We start from the raw sequence: 16,401 nt of genomic DNA on the forward strand, positions 1-16,401 counted from the left end.
TAGTCACAGCTGGCTCTCTGACCATATCAAGTTACCAGGCTGCTCGATGACTCAACTGCCCCATCTGCGTTGGTGATTGACACAATGTATTCAGGGCTAGGGAACCCGGTGTCAGGACACCCCTGTTTGATGAAGGTTTATTTTACCAGCACCAAGAGACTCGCACAGTTAACATCTGTGCTGCTGCTCCTGAAATTCCGAGCCATAAAACAAGTAAATTCAGCATGGTCTAAAATTCCCGGGCATAGCAACCAACTGTCCAGAGAACACATTGAGAGGTCTGCTTGGTAATGGAGCGGGGTTTATCTTAAGCAGGACTGGACATCTGGCGGCATCTTTCCCGAGCAAGTGTGGGAAGAAGGAAGCTGGGACGGCAGAGGCCAGCTGGACAGAGAGCCGGGGAGGGGTCTGCTCCAAGTGCTGCTCACATCTTAGGTTCCAGGCTGTTGAGATGGGGAACGCCACACTCAACCCCAGGAATCAAGGCTGTATTTGAAGATGCTCACAGCTTACAACTGTGGACTCAGCTCTGTGTCCAACCTCATGGGGAGAGTTCAGTAAGGCCCGCCTGTCCTGAGTATCACAGAGTCTTTAAAAATGATGGTTCCATAGATGCTGAGCCATCATGGGAAAATACTGACCATCAGACTAAACCAGAGACAAAGAGCAAAAGAAACCAGGGCAGCACTGATACTATGGTAATAAATTAGTGAGACCTGACACGCACCCCAGGACCAGAGGTGAACGCAGAGAAAGAGGAGTCGTTCAGCTTACTGGGGTGAAGTGTTCCTTTCCAAAAGCTTTTCTATTCTATTAATGGAAATGCATCATTTAATTATAGTATATGATTGGAAGCTATAGGGATGGAAATGCATCCTCTAAAGACATGATCTCCACTTTTTAGGAATCCTAGAGTCCTGGGGGCAGAGAAGGCAATGGCACCCCACTCCAGTCCTCTTGCCTGGAAAATCCCATGGATGGAGGAGCCTGGTAGGCTGCAGTCCATGGGGTCGCTAAGAGTTGGACACGACTGAGCGACTTCACTTTCCCTTTTCACTTTCATGCATTGGAGAAGGAAATGGCAACCCACTCCAGTGTTCTTGCCTGGAGAATCCCAGGAACAGGGGAGCCTGGTGGGCTGCCATCTCTGGGGTCGCACAGAATCTGACACGACTGAAGCGACTTAGCAGCAGCAGCAGCAGCAGAGTCCTGGGGGAGGCACGGGAGTGACGTAGGAATATGACACCAGGTCCACCGCTGAAACCAGTTATGACAGAAACACAGGACAACCCCTCGGGGGAGCCAAAGCGAGAATCATGAACTTGAAAGTGCTCTGACAGGTACAGGACGATGAAAACATGTGCCTTCCGGACGGTTCCCAGGACCACATCTTCCGGTGTGACACCCAGAGATCTTTGACGTCATCCTCACATCTGAACACACGTTGCGTGTTCAGTGCAAATATGTTAGAGAGAGACGGGTGACACAATCACAGAGCTCTCCCAGCAAGACGACCCCCAGCTTCCTTTCCGGCCACGTGCAGGCCTGGCCACACCTGCCCAAAGTCCCCCACCAGAAGCAGGCAGCCTTTGATTTACCTGCCATTGCCAGCCCCAGTGTCCCTTCTTCACATGCCACGGGCTCTGGTTTCCTTCATGCTACGGCTCATGTCCTTGCCCATCCCCCAGCACTTACATGGCGGTAACAGGACGCGACTTTAGACACACTGGCTCCATCTCTCCCAGTCCCAGCGAGAGGGAAGGCCAATATTTCCCACCCCGCCCCCGAGGACGGCAGACCGGAACCATCCGAAGCCAGGAAGTGTTGCAGGAAGCCATGATCTTACTATATGATTAGAGCCACAGAAGTGTGATTTACGTAGGATGAAAAGGAGGGGTGAAACTATAGACTATCCGAAAACAGAGCAGCAGTTAATTAAATGGCCGGACATCCATTCAATGGAAAATCACTTATCTACTGCTGCTGCTGCTGCAGCAGCTGCTGCTGCTAAGTCGCTTCAGTCGTGTCCGACTCTGTGCGACCCCATAGACGGCAGCCCACCAGGCTCTGCCGTCCCTGGGATTCTCCAGGCAAGAACACTGGAGTGGCTTGCCATTGCCTTCTCCGCACTTATCTACAGTATTTGTAAAAAAATACATCTGTAATGACAATATGGTAATGGAAAAGGGCACAGGACACAAAATTAAGAGAGAAAGCTTGTGCAAAATTGAATGTAGGTTATGATTGGAAATATACAGAATCTTTTTAAAGGCTTTAAAGGAATACAAATTTAGATGTGCTTACACATAAAAACTGAAATATAAATCCATGTATAATCACACATTGTATTGTCAAAGAGAATTAACAGGTGCAGTGACAGAGAGCAGTGGGTCTTTCTCTGAGCAGACTGATTATTCAGAAGTGGCAGAATCATGGGGGATTTTTTTCTCTATTGCCCCCAATTTTTACAACGTTATATATAACACGTAATTGCAAAATTATCCTCTGAGAGAGCAGGCATTTTGTTTTCTGGCAGACTGCTTTCCAAAATTCAAACAAACTAAATCATGCAGCTCACTCATCCTGGTGGCCTGCCTGGAGGCTAAGGTAGGATGGCCCCAAGGGACCCAGACTTCCCTCCTCACGGAGAATGGAGAACCCATCCTCACGGCTACACCTTCTCTAAACATTTTCCTGGGGAGGGAGGGAAGAAGCGCAGCTGTGCTGTTCAGAGTTCTGGTTTGACCCTTACGCAGAAAGAAAAAAATACATATCAGAAAATCTTGACAGAGATTGTAAAGTCAGCTGCGGCCACCTTTGGGCACAGGTTGTCAGATCCGGGGTCTGTCCTTCTTGGGGAACCCATGGCTTGACTTTCTGCTTCATCCCAGAGGGCCAGCCTGGCACTTGCTTGGTGTCTGTCCTCGGGGTCCAGCTGGGATCGAGCATCCAGCTGAGACCCACGTGGTCCTGAGGACACGTCCTGGGGCGGCCAGAGTGGAGAACTGAGTACAAGAGGCAGGGCCGGGCAGCCCACCCACCCCCAAGTCTGCCAGCTCTCCCCTGTATCAGGTTAGATGCCCAAGTCAACTTACTTAAAATTGACTTGGGGCGGGGGGGCCTTCCCTGGTGGCTCACAGGTGAAGAATCTGCCTGCCGGTGCAGATGTAGATTCGATCCCTGATGGGAAGAAGATACCACAAGCAGCAGAGCAACCAAGCCCGATGCTGCTGCTGCTGCTAAGTTGCCTCAGTCGTGTCTGACTCTGTGCGACCCCATGGACAGCAGCCCACCAGGCTCCTCTGTGCATGGGATTCTCTAGGCAAGAATACTGGAGTGGGTTGCCATTTCCTTCTCCGACAAAGCCCCTGCACCACAACTATTGAGTCTGTGCTCCAGGGCCCGTGCTCGGTAGCAAGAGAAGCCTCTACAATGAGAAGCCCACGCACCACATCCAGAGAGCAGTCCCTGCTCACCGCAACGAGAAACCCCCTGTGGCAACGAAGACCCAGCACAGCCAAAAAGAAACAAAATTATTATTATTATTTTTAAATGACTTGGGACTTCCCTGGCAGTCCAGTGGTTAAGAATGTAAGCTCCCGATGCAAGGGGCACAGGTTTGATCCCTGGCCGGGTCACTAAGATCCTGCATACCACTCAGTACAGCCAAAAAAAGAAAAATGACTTCACTGCGTTACATTTTAATGTTACATCCCTGACGTTGACTTCCGGAGAAGCAGCTCCATGAAGAAAGTCCCTGAATCATTTTATAAGCTATTAACGAAGCTGCTCATGACTTTGCTTGGTGTCATTTGTCTAAGGATCTATGAGGCAGATTATTTTTTATCAATGAGTGTAAGACTGTTTCCTGCGGATGATTAAAAAAAATATTTTTTTCATTTGTGCTTTGGCAGCTCTAAACTCAAAGTTAAATCTCACGTCTCATCACACGAACAACACTAACATACATTTATGATATATTTGCTCCCTCCTTCCCCTCCACCATCTTTCTACATGTTAAAAACATTTTCTCTTTTATTCAACAGACTATTTCATTGTAAATGGCCTTAAATTCTTTCTAGGAAGGGGCGGTTTATAAATAAACCTGCATAGCACGGTATCTTGAGGAAATTGTCTACTGGCAGAGGCCCAGCTTGATACATTAAACAAGGTTGTTAACATTGCTTAAGCAAAAAAAAAAATCCACAGCCAGGACAAATCCAGAACACGGCTTTCTATACAATCACTAGACCGGGCAGTTCACAAACCAAAGCCATAACAAAAGGGGCTGAGAGCCTGCTCTAGATTGAAAGAGACAAAGACACACAACACAGACACGCTGACCTTTGATTGGATCCTGGTTCACGAGAAAACCACACAGCCATAAAAGACATTTTTGATGCAACTGGGAAATTTTAAATATGAATTGGATAGTTGTTGTTCAGTAAACCCAGTCATGTCCCACTCTTTGCGACCCCAGGGACTACAGCACTCCAGGCTCCCCTGTCCTTCACCATCTCCCGGAATCTGCTCAAACCCATGTCCACTGAGTCGATGATGCCATCCAACCGTCTCATCCTCTGTCATCCCCTTCTCCTCCTGCCTTCACGCTTTCCCAGCATCCGGGTCTTTTGCAATGAGTCGGCTCTTCACATCAGCTGGCCACAGACTTGGATAGTAGATGAAGTAAATTTTCACAGGTGTGCTAATGGTATAGTGGATATATAGGAGAAAGTTTTTCAAAGAGTGAGATATTTATTGTGAAGTGTCATGACTGTTTACAATTCACTTTTAAATAAGAAAATGAAACAAAACCATATGTGTGTGTCTGTGTGTGTGTATTACTCAGAGAGAGATCAAACACGGCAAAATGCAAGCAACTGCTAGACCCAGGCAGACGGTCGTTCATTGTACTGATTCCCAGACCTTTACTGTGTGTTTGAAATTCTTCACAATAGGTTGGGCAGAGGTGTGCAGAAGTCCACTCCAGATCAATCAAAGATGTTTTAAACCTCATGACAAATCATTTTCTAGAACCCTGAGTGTACCCCAAACATAAACAGTTAGGGCAAACATTAACAAGGTTCAAGGAACAATCATGAACTTAGCAAGAGAAAAGGAAAACAGCCACCACCACAATTTCACCCTCGTCACAGCATGGAGGACAGGTCGCGGGACGCTTGGGTGGTCCAAGACACAAGCATCAGAATCAAGATGTGACACTTCCGAACAAGTCACTTCTATTTAAACCTATTTATCTTCATAGTCTGCATCGACAGATTTATTCCACATACGCAAGCCAGCCAGTAGCAAGACATTCATGGACCTCTATCTAGAATTGTGGAGATCACCCAAACCCAAATATAGGCAGTTACAGAAGCAGGAGGAAGCCCCTGGCACCTGACCACCAGCACTTCCAAGGCTGCTGAAGTCTCAGTTGTGTCCCTTCCATTTGCAGCCCCCGCCCCCATGGGGAGGGTACTGACCCATGAAATTCTCTGACCTGAGCTTTTAACCACGGATTCAGAGCTGACATGTTACACCGATCCCACTCCAAACTGTCAACCGGAGAGGCTCTGCTGCTAGCCATATCAGTTTAAGGAATGCTGAGAATGAGCTCTGAATCATGCGTTCATCTGTTCAAGAGCATCTGCTCAGTACCTACTATGTGCCAGACACGGTGCCAGATGAGAACATGCCCTTGTGATTAAATCAGATGAGGTTCTTGTATTCACGGTGTCTAAGATCTAGTGACGAACACAAGCCATGAAACAAGCAAACAAATGTGTGTTTATATGTACACATAAAAATACATTGTTGTTCAGTCACTCAGTCGTGTCCAACTCTTTTGAGACCCCATGGACTGCAGCCCTCCAGGCTCCTCTGTCCATGGGATTTCCCGAGCAAGAATCCTGGAGTGGGTTGCCATTTCTTTCTCCAGGGGATCTTCCTGAGGCAGGGATTGAACCCACATCTCCTGCACTGCAAGCAGATTCTTTACCACTGAGCCACCAGGAACCCTCTGGGTGCTTATACGTATACATAAAAACGTATCTGAATACAAATTGATTTGTCCTCCAAAGGAAATACATGGGATCCAGTTGAATGATGGATTTACCTTTCCCACTGACATCAGACACTGGGTAGCCTCACCCCCTGAAATCTCGTCCCTTTCTGCCATGAATGAGGGGGCAGTGGGAGATGGAGAGGGGCAGGTTCAAGAAGGTATCTCTGAGGAAGTGACTTGAAGTCGAGTCCTAAAGGAGGGGCAGGAGGGACTCAGTGCTGGGGAGAGCTGGGGGAGGAGGGTACCAGGTGCAGAAGGCGTGTGAGGTGGGCCAGGTTGGGTGGAGGAGAATGACCCAAGATGCACCTGGCAAGATGACATCAGATCAGACTTTGTAGGTGGTTATAAACAGCTCTGCATTTACTCGAAGTGGATGCTGGGCCATCGAATCATTCGAAGCAGTGGATGGACATGATGTGACTCAGATTTTAAAATGCTATCCTGCGGCTAGTTGACTGCAAGGGGGCAAGAGGGTAAGCCATTGCTGTAGTTCAGGTGAGACATGTGTTCTAGGAATGCCCACTAGGACATGGAGTAGGAGAGACGCGGATAGCACTGACCAGCTTTGCTAATGGGCTGCGAAAAGGGACAGAGGGTGGCTTCTAGATTTCTGGTTCAACCAAATGCTGGTGCCAGTTGAGGACAGAGAGACAACTCAGAGTGAACAAACTGGTGTAAAGAACATAAGCGAACAGTTTAGACAGAGTTTTTCATCTTCTGAAGAATACCTCCTCTCTTGCGGTCAGTCAGTTAATCAGTCTGGTACTTGTGAAGGGTTCACCATGTCTCCACCTCTTCACATTTACCTTGACCATCTACTTACTCAAAGATGATTTGACAGGACATTCATTAAAAGTCACAGGTACAAAAAAAACTATTGAAAAGGGATGTGCGTGTATGTGCACACGCGTGTCTGTGTATAAATAGAAGAACCAAATAACAAAAGGGTGGTAATAAGGGTGTGTGTATGCTCAACTGCTCAGTTATGTCTGACTCTTTGTGACCCCCATGGACTATAGTCTGCCAGGCTCCTCTGTTGATGGAATTTCCCAGGCAAGAATACTGGAATGGGTTGCCATTTCCTATTCCAGGAGAATCTTCCCGACCCAGGGATCAAACCCACATCTGAGTCTTAATTCTAAAAGGAGCTGTAATGCTTGCAAGCACAAAACTTAGCTCTGAGCTCCCCAGAAGCCAAAGAGAAAAGGGAAAGGTGAGTTTTGTGTCCAACTCTTTGCGACCCCATGGACTGTAGCCTACCAGACTCCTCCATCCATAGGATTTCCCAGGTAAGAATACTAGAGTGGATTGCCATTTCCTTCTCCAGGGGATCTTCCTGACCCAGGGATTGAACCCTGGTCTCCCGCATTGTAGGCAGACGCTTTACCGTCTGAGCCACCAGGGAAGTCTCAAGTTTTGTAGTTATCATTGTCTAATAACAGGAAGCTTGTTGGTTTAGGTGGAGAAATAAGTTATGCTTATTCTCTACTTTGAAAGCATTTTTTATCACAACATAGCATGTCTAGGGGCCAGTGATCAATGCGGCAAAAGGTTTTGTCAATAACAGTTTAATACAAAAGCCTTCTATATAAAACCTCAAAAAGAAGCCCAAATGCCCAGCAGAATGGACCCATAGGAGGCACTGGTGAAGGGCACAGGTCCTAGGTTTTGTTTTTAATAGTCACCGTGATCTTGGAATCCACTGATTTAACCACAGTTTCTTTTGTCTTAGGATGTGGATCTTTTCTGAGTCTCTCTCTCTCTGAAGGTGTGTGTATGTGCGTGGACCTTTTGAGAGTTAGTTGTAGAATTTCTAAGACTTTTTAAACCTAAGTTTACTTGGCGTTGCTGGGTCTTGGTAGCTGCCCAAGAAGAAACCAACTGGAAACTTGGTTTCTCTAGTTGTGGCAGGTGGGGGAGACTCTAGTTGCCTGCACAAGCTTCTCTCTGGGGTGGTTTCTCTGGTTGCAGAGCGCCGCCTCTAGGGTTCGAGGGCTTCAGCAGCTGTGGCCAACTGGCGGCTTAGTTGCTCCCAGGCCTGTGGAATCTTACCAGATCAGGGATCGAAGCAGTGTACTGTGCACTAGCAGGCAAGTTCTTGAACCACTGGACCAGCCAGGGAAGTCCCTCTAAGATGTTTTGATAAACCTCCCATGCTCCCAGCCACCCCCCTTGCCCCCTCCCCGACTCTGGCCAGGAAAATTCGGCCTTGACTTGCTTTGGGAGAGCAAGCATCAGATAACAGTTTCCAGACCTCGTCCGTGTCACCCAGGAAATAAACACGCCTGAACTCCCTTTCTGTCCTCTGCTCAGCTGACGCCCCTGAGACAGCCAGGGAGCCCCCTCTTACATCACAGCCTTCTTCTCAGGGGACCCTGGGGCCCTGTGAGTTCCTTGGGGCCAGCCTGAACCAGAATCCGCTCTAAATGTCCTGAGGCCGGGAGAGAGACACCCCCACCCCCACACCTCGGCTGAGTGCCCGCCCCTGCACCCCACCGCGAACTCACCCTTCCCGGGGAGCTTCACCCCGGCTCATGGCCCTGCAGGGGTCTGCAGCTGGGGTCCAGGACGCCCCCTTCCCTCCTGGGAAGCGACCCTGAGTCCCGGACAGCCCCAGAGCGAGGGCCCCCAGTGGCCCGCGAGTGGCCCTGCATGCGGGCGGCGCGGGATGAATAATTGACTAATGCAGGCGGCAGAGTGGAATTACCGCCGCGGTCCGTCCAGCGCAGCCCACGCGCCAGTTGGGCGGCCGGCCGTCTCTGCCGCCGCCTCTGGAACACGGCTGCCTTTCCAAGACGCCCTTGCCAGCTCGGCAAGTGCACGGCCTTTTACTGGAAACATATTTGCATACTGCATTTCAGGTTCAAAGGTGTGCGCATAGCTAGGAGGATTAATGAGCGCAACCTGGGGGGGGCGGGGGGGTGGTGGTGAAAACGCACCCCGCCCCCATCCCGAGGGGGTGCCGAGGGACTGGGGCTGCCGTCTGGGGTGGAGGGAGCCCCAGCTTCCAAACTGAGGCGCTCAGAGGGCCACCAGCTGCTCCTCTATTCTCTGCCTTTTCTTCATTTATGTTTTTTCCCCAGATAGTTCACTGAGCATCTCCTAGGCGCCAGGGTTGCGTTGGGAGTCGGGGGAGGATACAGCCCGGAACAAAACAAGACGCTGCTTTCATGGAGCCTGCATTTGGTGGGGAGGGGAGACATACAGGCAACAAAGAAATAACACAGTTGGTGGGGGCGGGGTGGGGAAGGGAAGAGGGTGGGGGATGGAAAGAGCAATTATCCAGAAAGGGCAAGGAGAGTGATGGGAAGTTATTCAAGAGTGCTGAAAAGATGCTTCTCTCTGGCTATTTTAGATTCGCACTGTCATTTAACAACTATATTATTATTTGCTAATAGGACTTCCTACAGTATAAAGTGCTTTAGCGTTTTTGCTTTATGTAATTGTCACAGCAACCTAATGATATGGATCTTTCTGTGCCCCTTTTAGAAAAGAGGAAATTGAGGCAGTGCATCCCAAGGCCACTTAATAACTAGTGGGTGGTCAAACCTTGAACCCAGACTGTTGTCTTTAGGGCCCCACTCTGAAACTCTGCGCCTTTCCCACTCCTTCCCAGATGTGTGACGGGGCCAAAAATAACCTCATATGCATGAAAGCATTTTGGAAAGTCAAGCCCTCCTCGTCCACATTACCTGATATGTCTCTTGTTCTTGTCTATTTCTACTGGATTCCTAAAGAGGGCAAGAAAACACCTGATAATTGGGACCTGAATCGCCCAAGGGTCCCCAAGCTGCCAGCAGACAGGTGGCCAGTGTTGTCACTTCTGCCTGCTATACGGAGCTGTGGCTGTGATGCTAGCAGCCAGGACACCCAATGGGTGACACTCGAGAAGACAGCGGTCACACGAGCTCCTGGCTCCTGCCAACCAAGTTTGCATTACAAGGGTGCTGCCTACCAGCCTAGTGGGTGGCAGGTGCCCTCTAGGAACCAGTGGGAGACGGGCAGGACCACAATCTAGGTCAGATCCTTGCCCTGGGTTCCTCTTGCCACTCTCCACCCCTATTCATGAGACGGGCAGCACCAGAGACAGTGGCCTTTCCCTGAGTCAGGGGAGCCAGGGCATCAAGTCCCTGAGTCCAGAACCAGGATCAGCCAAGACTCCCAAAGGCAGCTAAGACTGGATTCTGGGCAGAATCTTAGTCTTCGATGTTAAAACTAAGTACTTCCCTGGTGGCTCAGACGCTAAAGCATCTGCCTGCAATGCGGGAGGCCCAGGTTCAATCTCTGGGTCGGGAAGATCCCCTGGAGAAGGAAATGGCAACCCACTCCAGTATTCTTGCCTGGAAAATCCCATGGACGGAGGAGCCTGGTAGGCTACTGTCCATGAGGTCGCAAAGACTCAGACACAACTGAGCGACTTCATTTCTTTCTTTCTCCCAGGCCCCAGGAAGTCACCCTTGCCCCCACCATCTGACGATTCCATTGGAGGATTAAGAGGGATCGGGAGTTGCGATTTAGAAAGAGTAACGAATTTGAAGCTGGGAAGAATTTGGACTTTCCTGTGCAATCAATCCCTGGGGCTTCCCTGGTGGCTCAGACAGTAAAGAATCTGCCCACAATGTGGAAGACCGGGGTTCAGTCCCTGGGTGGGGAAGATCCCCTGGAGGAGGGCATGGCTACCCACTCCAATATTCTTGCTTGGGAAATCTAACGGACAGAGGAGCCAGGCGGACTACAGTCCATGTGGGTCACCGAGTCTGACATGACTGACCGACTGAGCACCAACACCCAAGCATCAACCACAGATGGCCATCCCCTCCCCAGCCCCTCCATCTGGGAGTGCAGTCGCAGACGCTCAATAAGCCAAAACAAAATTTCTCCGGGTTTTATCCAAATATGCCTTGGACTTTGGAATGAACTCTTACTCCTCCTTCCCTCTGACCCGACTGCAAATCAGCTTTTGATGGGATTGGACAGTTTGCGGAGATGGGCAGTGATCACATTGAAATATGATGATGGGGGCAAGACTGTAAGGACATCCTCGAAGTAAGACATGTGTGGTGGAGCAGCCATGTGAAAACAATTAGAACAATAAATTTACTAATTGCCGAGAGTAACTTAATAACAAAACCACAATGCTCTCCGCTATTAATCCTGGCTACTGGGGCAGGTGCCAATTGCATTTTGCTTGCTGGAGGGATTGTAAATATCAGGCCAGAGACACGGTGTTTGTGGATATCAAGCGAAAAAGCTTGCGTGGCTTTTCATAATTGAAAAGTAAATGACTCTGCAACCTCAAACCCATTCAGGGGGCCCTAGGGGTTTGAGGTATTTCTTAAACCCATGCAGAGAGAGAAAGGAAGGAGGCAGGCCTGGCCATGACACACTCTCCTTCTTCAGCACCTTTTGCACTTTCTCCATGTAAACTCAAGAGATGGGAGTTGCTTCAGGTTTTGGAGGCTTGGTAATTGATTTCTAACAAGTGGAGATTCAAATGCCATATTTTAAAGAGGTTTGGAGTCTTAGGGTTGAATGGATAGATTCAAGGTAACAGCTAGATTCAGTGAACCATTCTTGGATTAGGTAAAGAGCCTTCAGTCTTTGGGTCCCCAAGTCTTTTGGGGGCTGCTTGTTACAGATGATTCCTCATCAGAAATTAGGTTTTGTAATTCCTGGCATAAGGAGTAAGGGGCTTCCCTGGTGGCTCAGATGGTAAAGAATCTGTCTGCAATGCAGGAGACCAGGGTTCAATCCCTGGGTCAGGAAGATACCCTGGAGAAGGAAATAGCAACCCACTCCAGTATTCTTGCCTGGAGAATTCTATGGTCAGAGGAGCCTCGACTACAGCCCATGTGAAAGTCCATGGACTCGCAAAGAGCTGGACACAACTGAGGGACTGACACTTTAACTATCACATCAGGAGTAAGTGCAGTGTGTTTGGACCAGAGAAGGACCCTTACCTCACAGAAGATCAAAGACAACCATCAAATATATCACCTTCAATAACCCAGCGAAATGCAAAGGACTGCAAGTTCCCTAAATAGATGGGCTCTTTGACTAGCATTTGTGGCTCAGACGGTAGAGTGTCTGCCTGCAATGCGGGAGACCTGGGTTCAGTCCTTGGATTGGAAAGATCCCCTGGAGAAGGAAATGGCAACCCACTCCAGTACTCTTGCCTGGAAAATCCCATGGATGAAGGAGCCTGGTAGGCTACAGTCCATGTGGTAGCAAGAGTCGGACAGGACCGACCAACTTCACTTTCACTTTGAGCCTGCAGTTATCTTAAGGTTGCCCAAGTCTTCAAGGGTTTTGGGTCGTTCAAGCTTCATTTTTTCTCTCTGAAATATTCAGAAAAAATAGACTGAAGTATTTTAAAAAAATTTTCCCTGGAGTATAGTTGATTTAAAATATTGTGTTAGTTTCTCCTGTACAGCAAAGTGACTCAGTCATACATACTCATGTATCTATACTTTTTAAGAGTCTTTTCCCATATAGATCATTAGAGAGTATTGCAAAGAGTTCCTTGTGCTATATAGTAGGTCCTTGTTGGTTATCTATTTTGTATATAGTAGTGTGTATAAATCAATTCCCAGTCTCCCAGTTTCCCTGCTTGGTGTCCATAAGTATGTTTTCTGCATCTGTGACTCTGTTTCTGTTTTGTATATGATTCTGCAACCCCACTCCTGGGCATACCTCTGGAGAAAATCATAATTCAGAAAGATAAACGCATCCCAATGTTCATTGCAGTGCTATTTACAATAACCAGGACATGGAAGCAATTTAGATACTTATTGATGGAGGAATGGATAAAGAAGATGTGGTACATGTATACAGTGGAATATTACTCAGCCATGAAAAGAACGAAATAATGTCATTTGTAGCAACATGCCTGGCTGCAGCGATTGTCATAGTGAGTGAAGTCAGTCAGACAAAGACAGATATCATAAGACAGCATTTACACCTGAAATTGGAAAAAAATAGCACTAAGTGTTCTTTTTTTAAAATACATTTGCATCTACTTCTATTCTGTATTTGACCATATCTCAAGGGGAAGTTGCATTTACAAGAGCTGGAGGTTCTGTTGGTACTTCACTGTGATGTTGCTGTCACTGCAATGAGAAGGTTAACATGATAATAACGTGAAATTTCAGAGTTTGAAAGACCAAGCATGTTTCTGCTGGACCATCCCCAGGAGATGTCTGATGGCTATTGGGAGGCTGAGAGGAGGAGAGGTGAGTAGTGAGGCAGGGGGCACCTCAAACTCTCTGACGTGTCCCACTTCACTGAGGACGATTGGTTTTACCAAACCCTTAACCCCTGCCTCCAGCTGTAAGATGGGGGGCCAATGGGGGCCTAAATGGGATCCCCTGACCAGCTGCCTTCCAGGAAAGTCAGGGGTTATTACCTTGGACTTACTAAAAGTTTGGAGAAAAATAGTATTTCTGAGGCCATCCAGCTTTTAGTTCCTCTTGAAGTTTGCTTTTGGCTTAATTCCAGTCTTTAGAGACCTGTATACATTGTTTTCATTCCTTTCAGAATTGCTTTCACTAAATCCCACATGAGTCTTATCTCACTGGCCCACTTCTAAAGTAGTAAGACAACAAATTCTCAGGTCCATCCTACAGTCTGATGGAGTGTTTCCAGCGGTGCTCGAGAAAAGCTGCGTGTCTGCTGAGTCTTTGAGTCAGCGCCATTGTCCCCTAACAATTTTTGCTGGTGTGGTTGTTAGCGAGAGTTGTGCTTCTTCTGAACAACTGGTTTATTTTTCTTTCTTATCCCTCGACTCTGGAGTTTCTAACTGATCATGTTATATCTTGGGGTTGACTGCATGGCTTCCAGATTCAAGTGGACGAGCTCTTACTTAGGACATTGTACATAATGCTCATTTTCTAATTTCTGTCTTTGTCTCCCCTCTTTCTTAAAATATGCACTTAACCATTTTTACTATGAAAAGTTTCAAACACACAGGAACAGCAAGTGTACTGTAATGAACGCTCATATATCCATCACCAGGCTTTACTAATTTTCAATTTAGAGTCAGTCTTTAATATCTGATTTTACTCTTATTGGGGTTTGGAATCTCTTGTAAGTCCCTCAAATCCTAGGTGGAGAGTACATTCTAAATCATCCCAGTAAGTCAGTGATTCTTCTATGGAGGGGATTTTTGCCCCTCCGTCCCCCACCACGTCCTTCTTCGAGAACATTTAGAAATATCTGGGGACACTTTTGATTGTCACAACTGGGTGGAGGTCAGTGTCACAGCTGGGCTAGTGACATGAACATGTAGAGTCGGGGATGAACAGGATGACACCCAAGGCAGAGCGATCTGGCCCTAACTGCCAGTAGTACCAAGGTTGAGAAACTTAACCCTAAATGAAAAGTATTTTTCAAGCTAGAATATTCCTAGGAAGTTGAGCTTGAGTAAAGTTGAAAACTGCATTTTCAAGTTGAAAACTGTTCTATTGATGAGTACCATGGGGTTTGGTGGCTTATGGCAAATTCATGGTACATATGCTAGAACACCAGTGAGCAACTGGTTCACACTGGTTGTGTCTGGTGAGTTGGGGAACTGGGTGGATGGAGAATGGGGCCGGATAAAGATTTGCTTTTCTTTTTTTATGTTACTAATAGAACTGTAAGGTTTTTTTGCGGGGCGGGGGTCATGCCACAGTTTTGGGGATCTCAGGATCTGAACCCAGGCCATGGCAGTGGCCATGTACAGGAGGTGGTGACCAAAACCATCCCCAAGAAAAAGAAATGAAAGAAGGCAAAATGGTTGTCTGAGAAGGCCTTACAAACAGCTGAGAAAAGAAGGCAAGTGAAAGGCAAAGGAGAAACAGAAAGTTCTCCTGAATGCAGAGCACAAGAGAATAGCAAGGAGAGATAAGAAAGCCTTCTTAAGTGAACAATGCAAAGAAATAGAGGAAAACAATAGAATGGGAAAGACTAGAGATCTCTTCAAGAAAATTGGAGATACCAAGGGAGCACTTCATGCAAAGATGGGCTCGATAAAGGACAAAACCAGTAAGGACCTAACAGAAGCAGAAGAGATTAAGAAGAGGTGACAAAAACACACAACTGCACAAAAAAGCTCTAAATGACCTAACGGTCTGGTCACTCACCTAGAGCCAGACATCCTAGAGTGTGAAGTCAAGTGTGCCTTAGGAGGCATTACTACAAGCAGAGCTAGAGGAGGTGATGAAATTCCAGCTGAGCTATTTCAAATCCTAAAAGACGATGCTGTGAACGTGCTGTGCTCAATGTGCCAGCAAATTTGGAGAACTCAGCAGTGGCCACAGAACTGGAAAAGGTCAGTTTTCATTCCAGTCCTAAAGAAAGGCAATGCCAAAGAATGTTCAAATCACTGTACAGTAGAACTCATTTCACACGCTAGCAAGATTATGCTCAAGATCCTTCAAGCTAGGCTTCATCAGTACCTGAACCAAGAACTTCCAGATGTTCAAGCTGAATTTAGAAAAGGCAGAGGAATCAGAGATCAAGTTGCCAACATCCACTGGATCATAGAAAAAGCAAAGGAATTTTTAAAAAATCTACTTCTGCTTCATTGACTACACTAAAGCCTTTGACTGTGTGGATCACAACAAACTGTGGAAAAGTCTTAAAGAGATGGGAATATCAGACCACCTGACCTGCCTCTTGAGAAACCTATATGCAGGTCAGGAAGCAACAGTTAGAACTGGACATGGAACAACAGACTGGTTCCAAATAGGAAAAGGAGTACGTCAAGGCTGTGTATTGTCACCCTGCTTATTTAACTATGCAGAGTACATCATGAGAAACGCTGGGCTGGAGGAAGCACAAGCTGGAATCAAGATTGCCGGGAGAAATATCAATGACCTCAGATATGCAGATGATACCACTTTAGTGGCAGAAAGGGAAGAGGAACTAAAGCACCTCTTGATGAAGGTGAGAGTGAAAAACTTGACTTAAAACTCAACATTCAAAAAGTGAAGATCATGGCATCCAGTCCCATCACTTCATACAAATAGATGAGGAAAAAGTGGGAACAGTGTCGTATTTCATTTTCTTGGGCTCCAAAATCACTACAGATGGTGACTGTTGCCACAAAATTAAAAGACACTTGCTCCTTGGAAGAAAACCTATGACAAACCTAGACAGTCTATTAAAAAGCAGAGACATCACTTTGCCAACAAGGGTGTGTAGGGTCAAATCTATGGTTTTTCCCATAGTCATGTACAGATGTGAGGGCTGGACCTGAAAGAAGGCTGAGTGCCAAAGAAGTGATGCTTCTGAACTGTGGTGCTGGAGAAGACGCTTGAGAGTTTCTTGGACAGCAAGGAGATCAAACCAGT

Source organism: Bos indicus x Bos taurus, chromosome 1, assembly GCF_003369695.1.
Source record: "Bos indicus x Bos taurus breed Angus x Brahman F1 hybrid chromosome 1, Bos_hybrid_MaternalHap_v2.0, whole genome shotgun sequence".
Classification (NCBI taxonomy): Eukaryota; Metazoa; Chordata; class Mammalia; order Artiodactyla; family Bovidae; genus Bos; species Bos indicus x Bos taurus.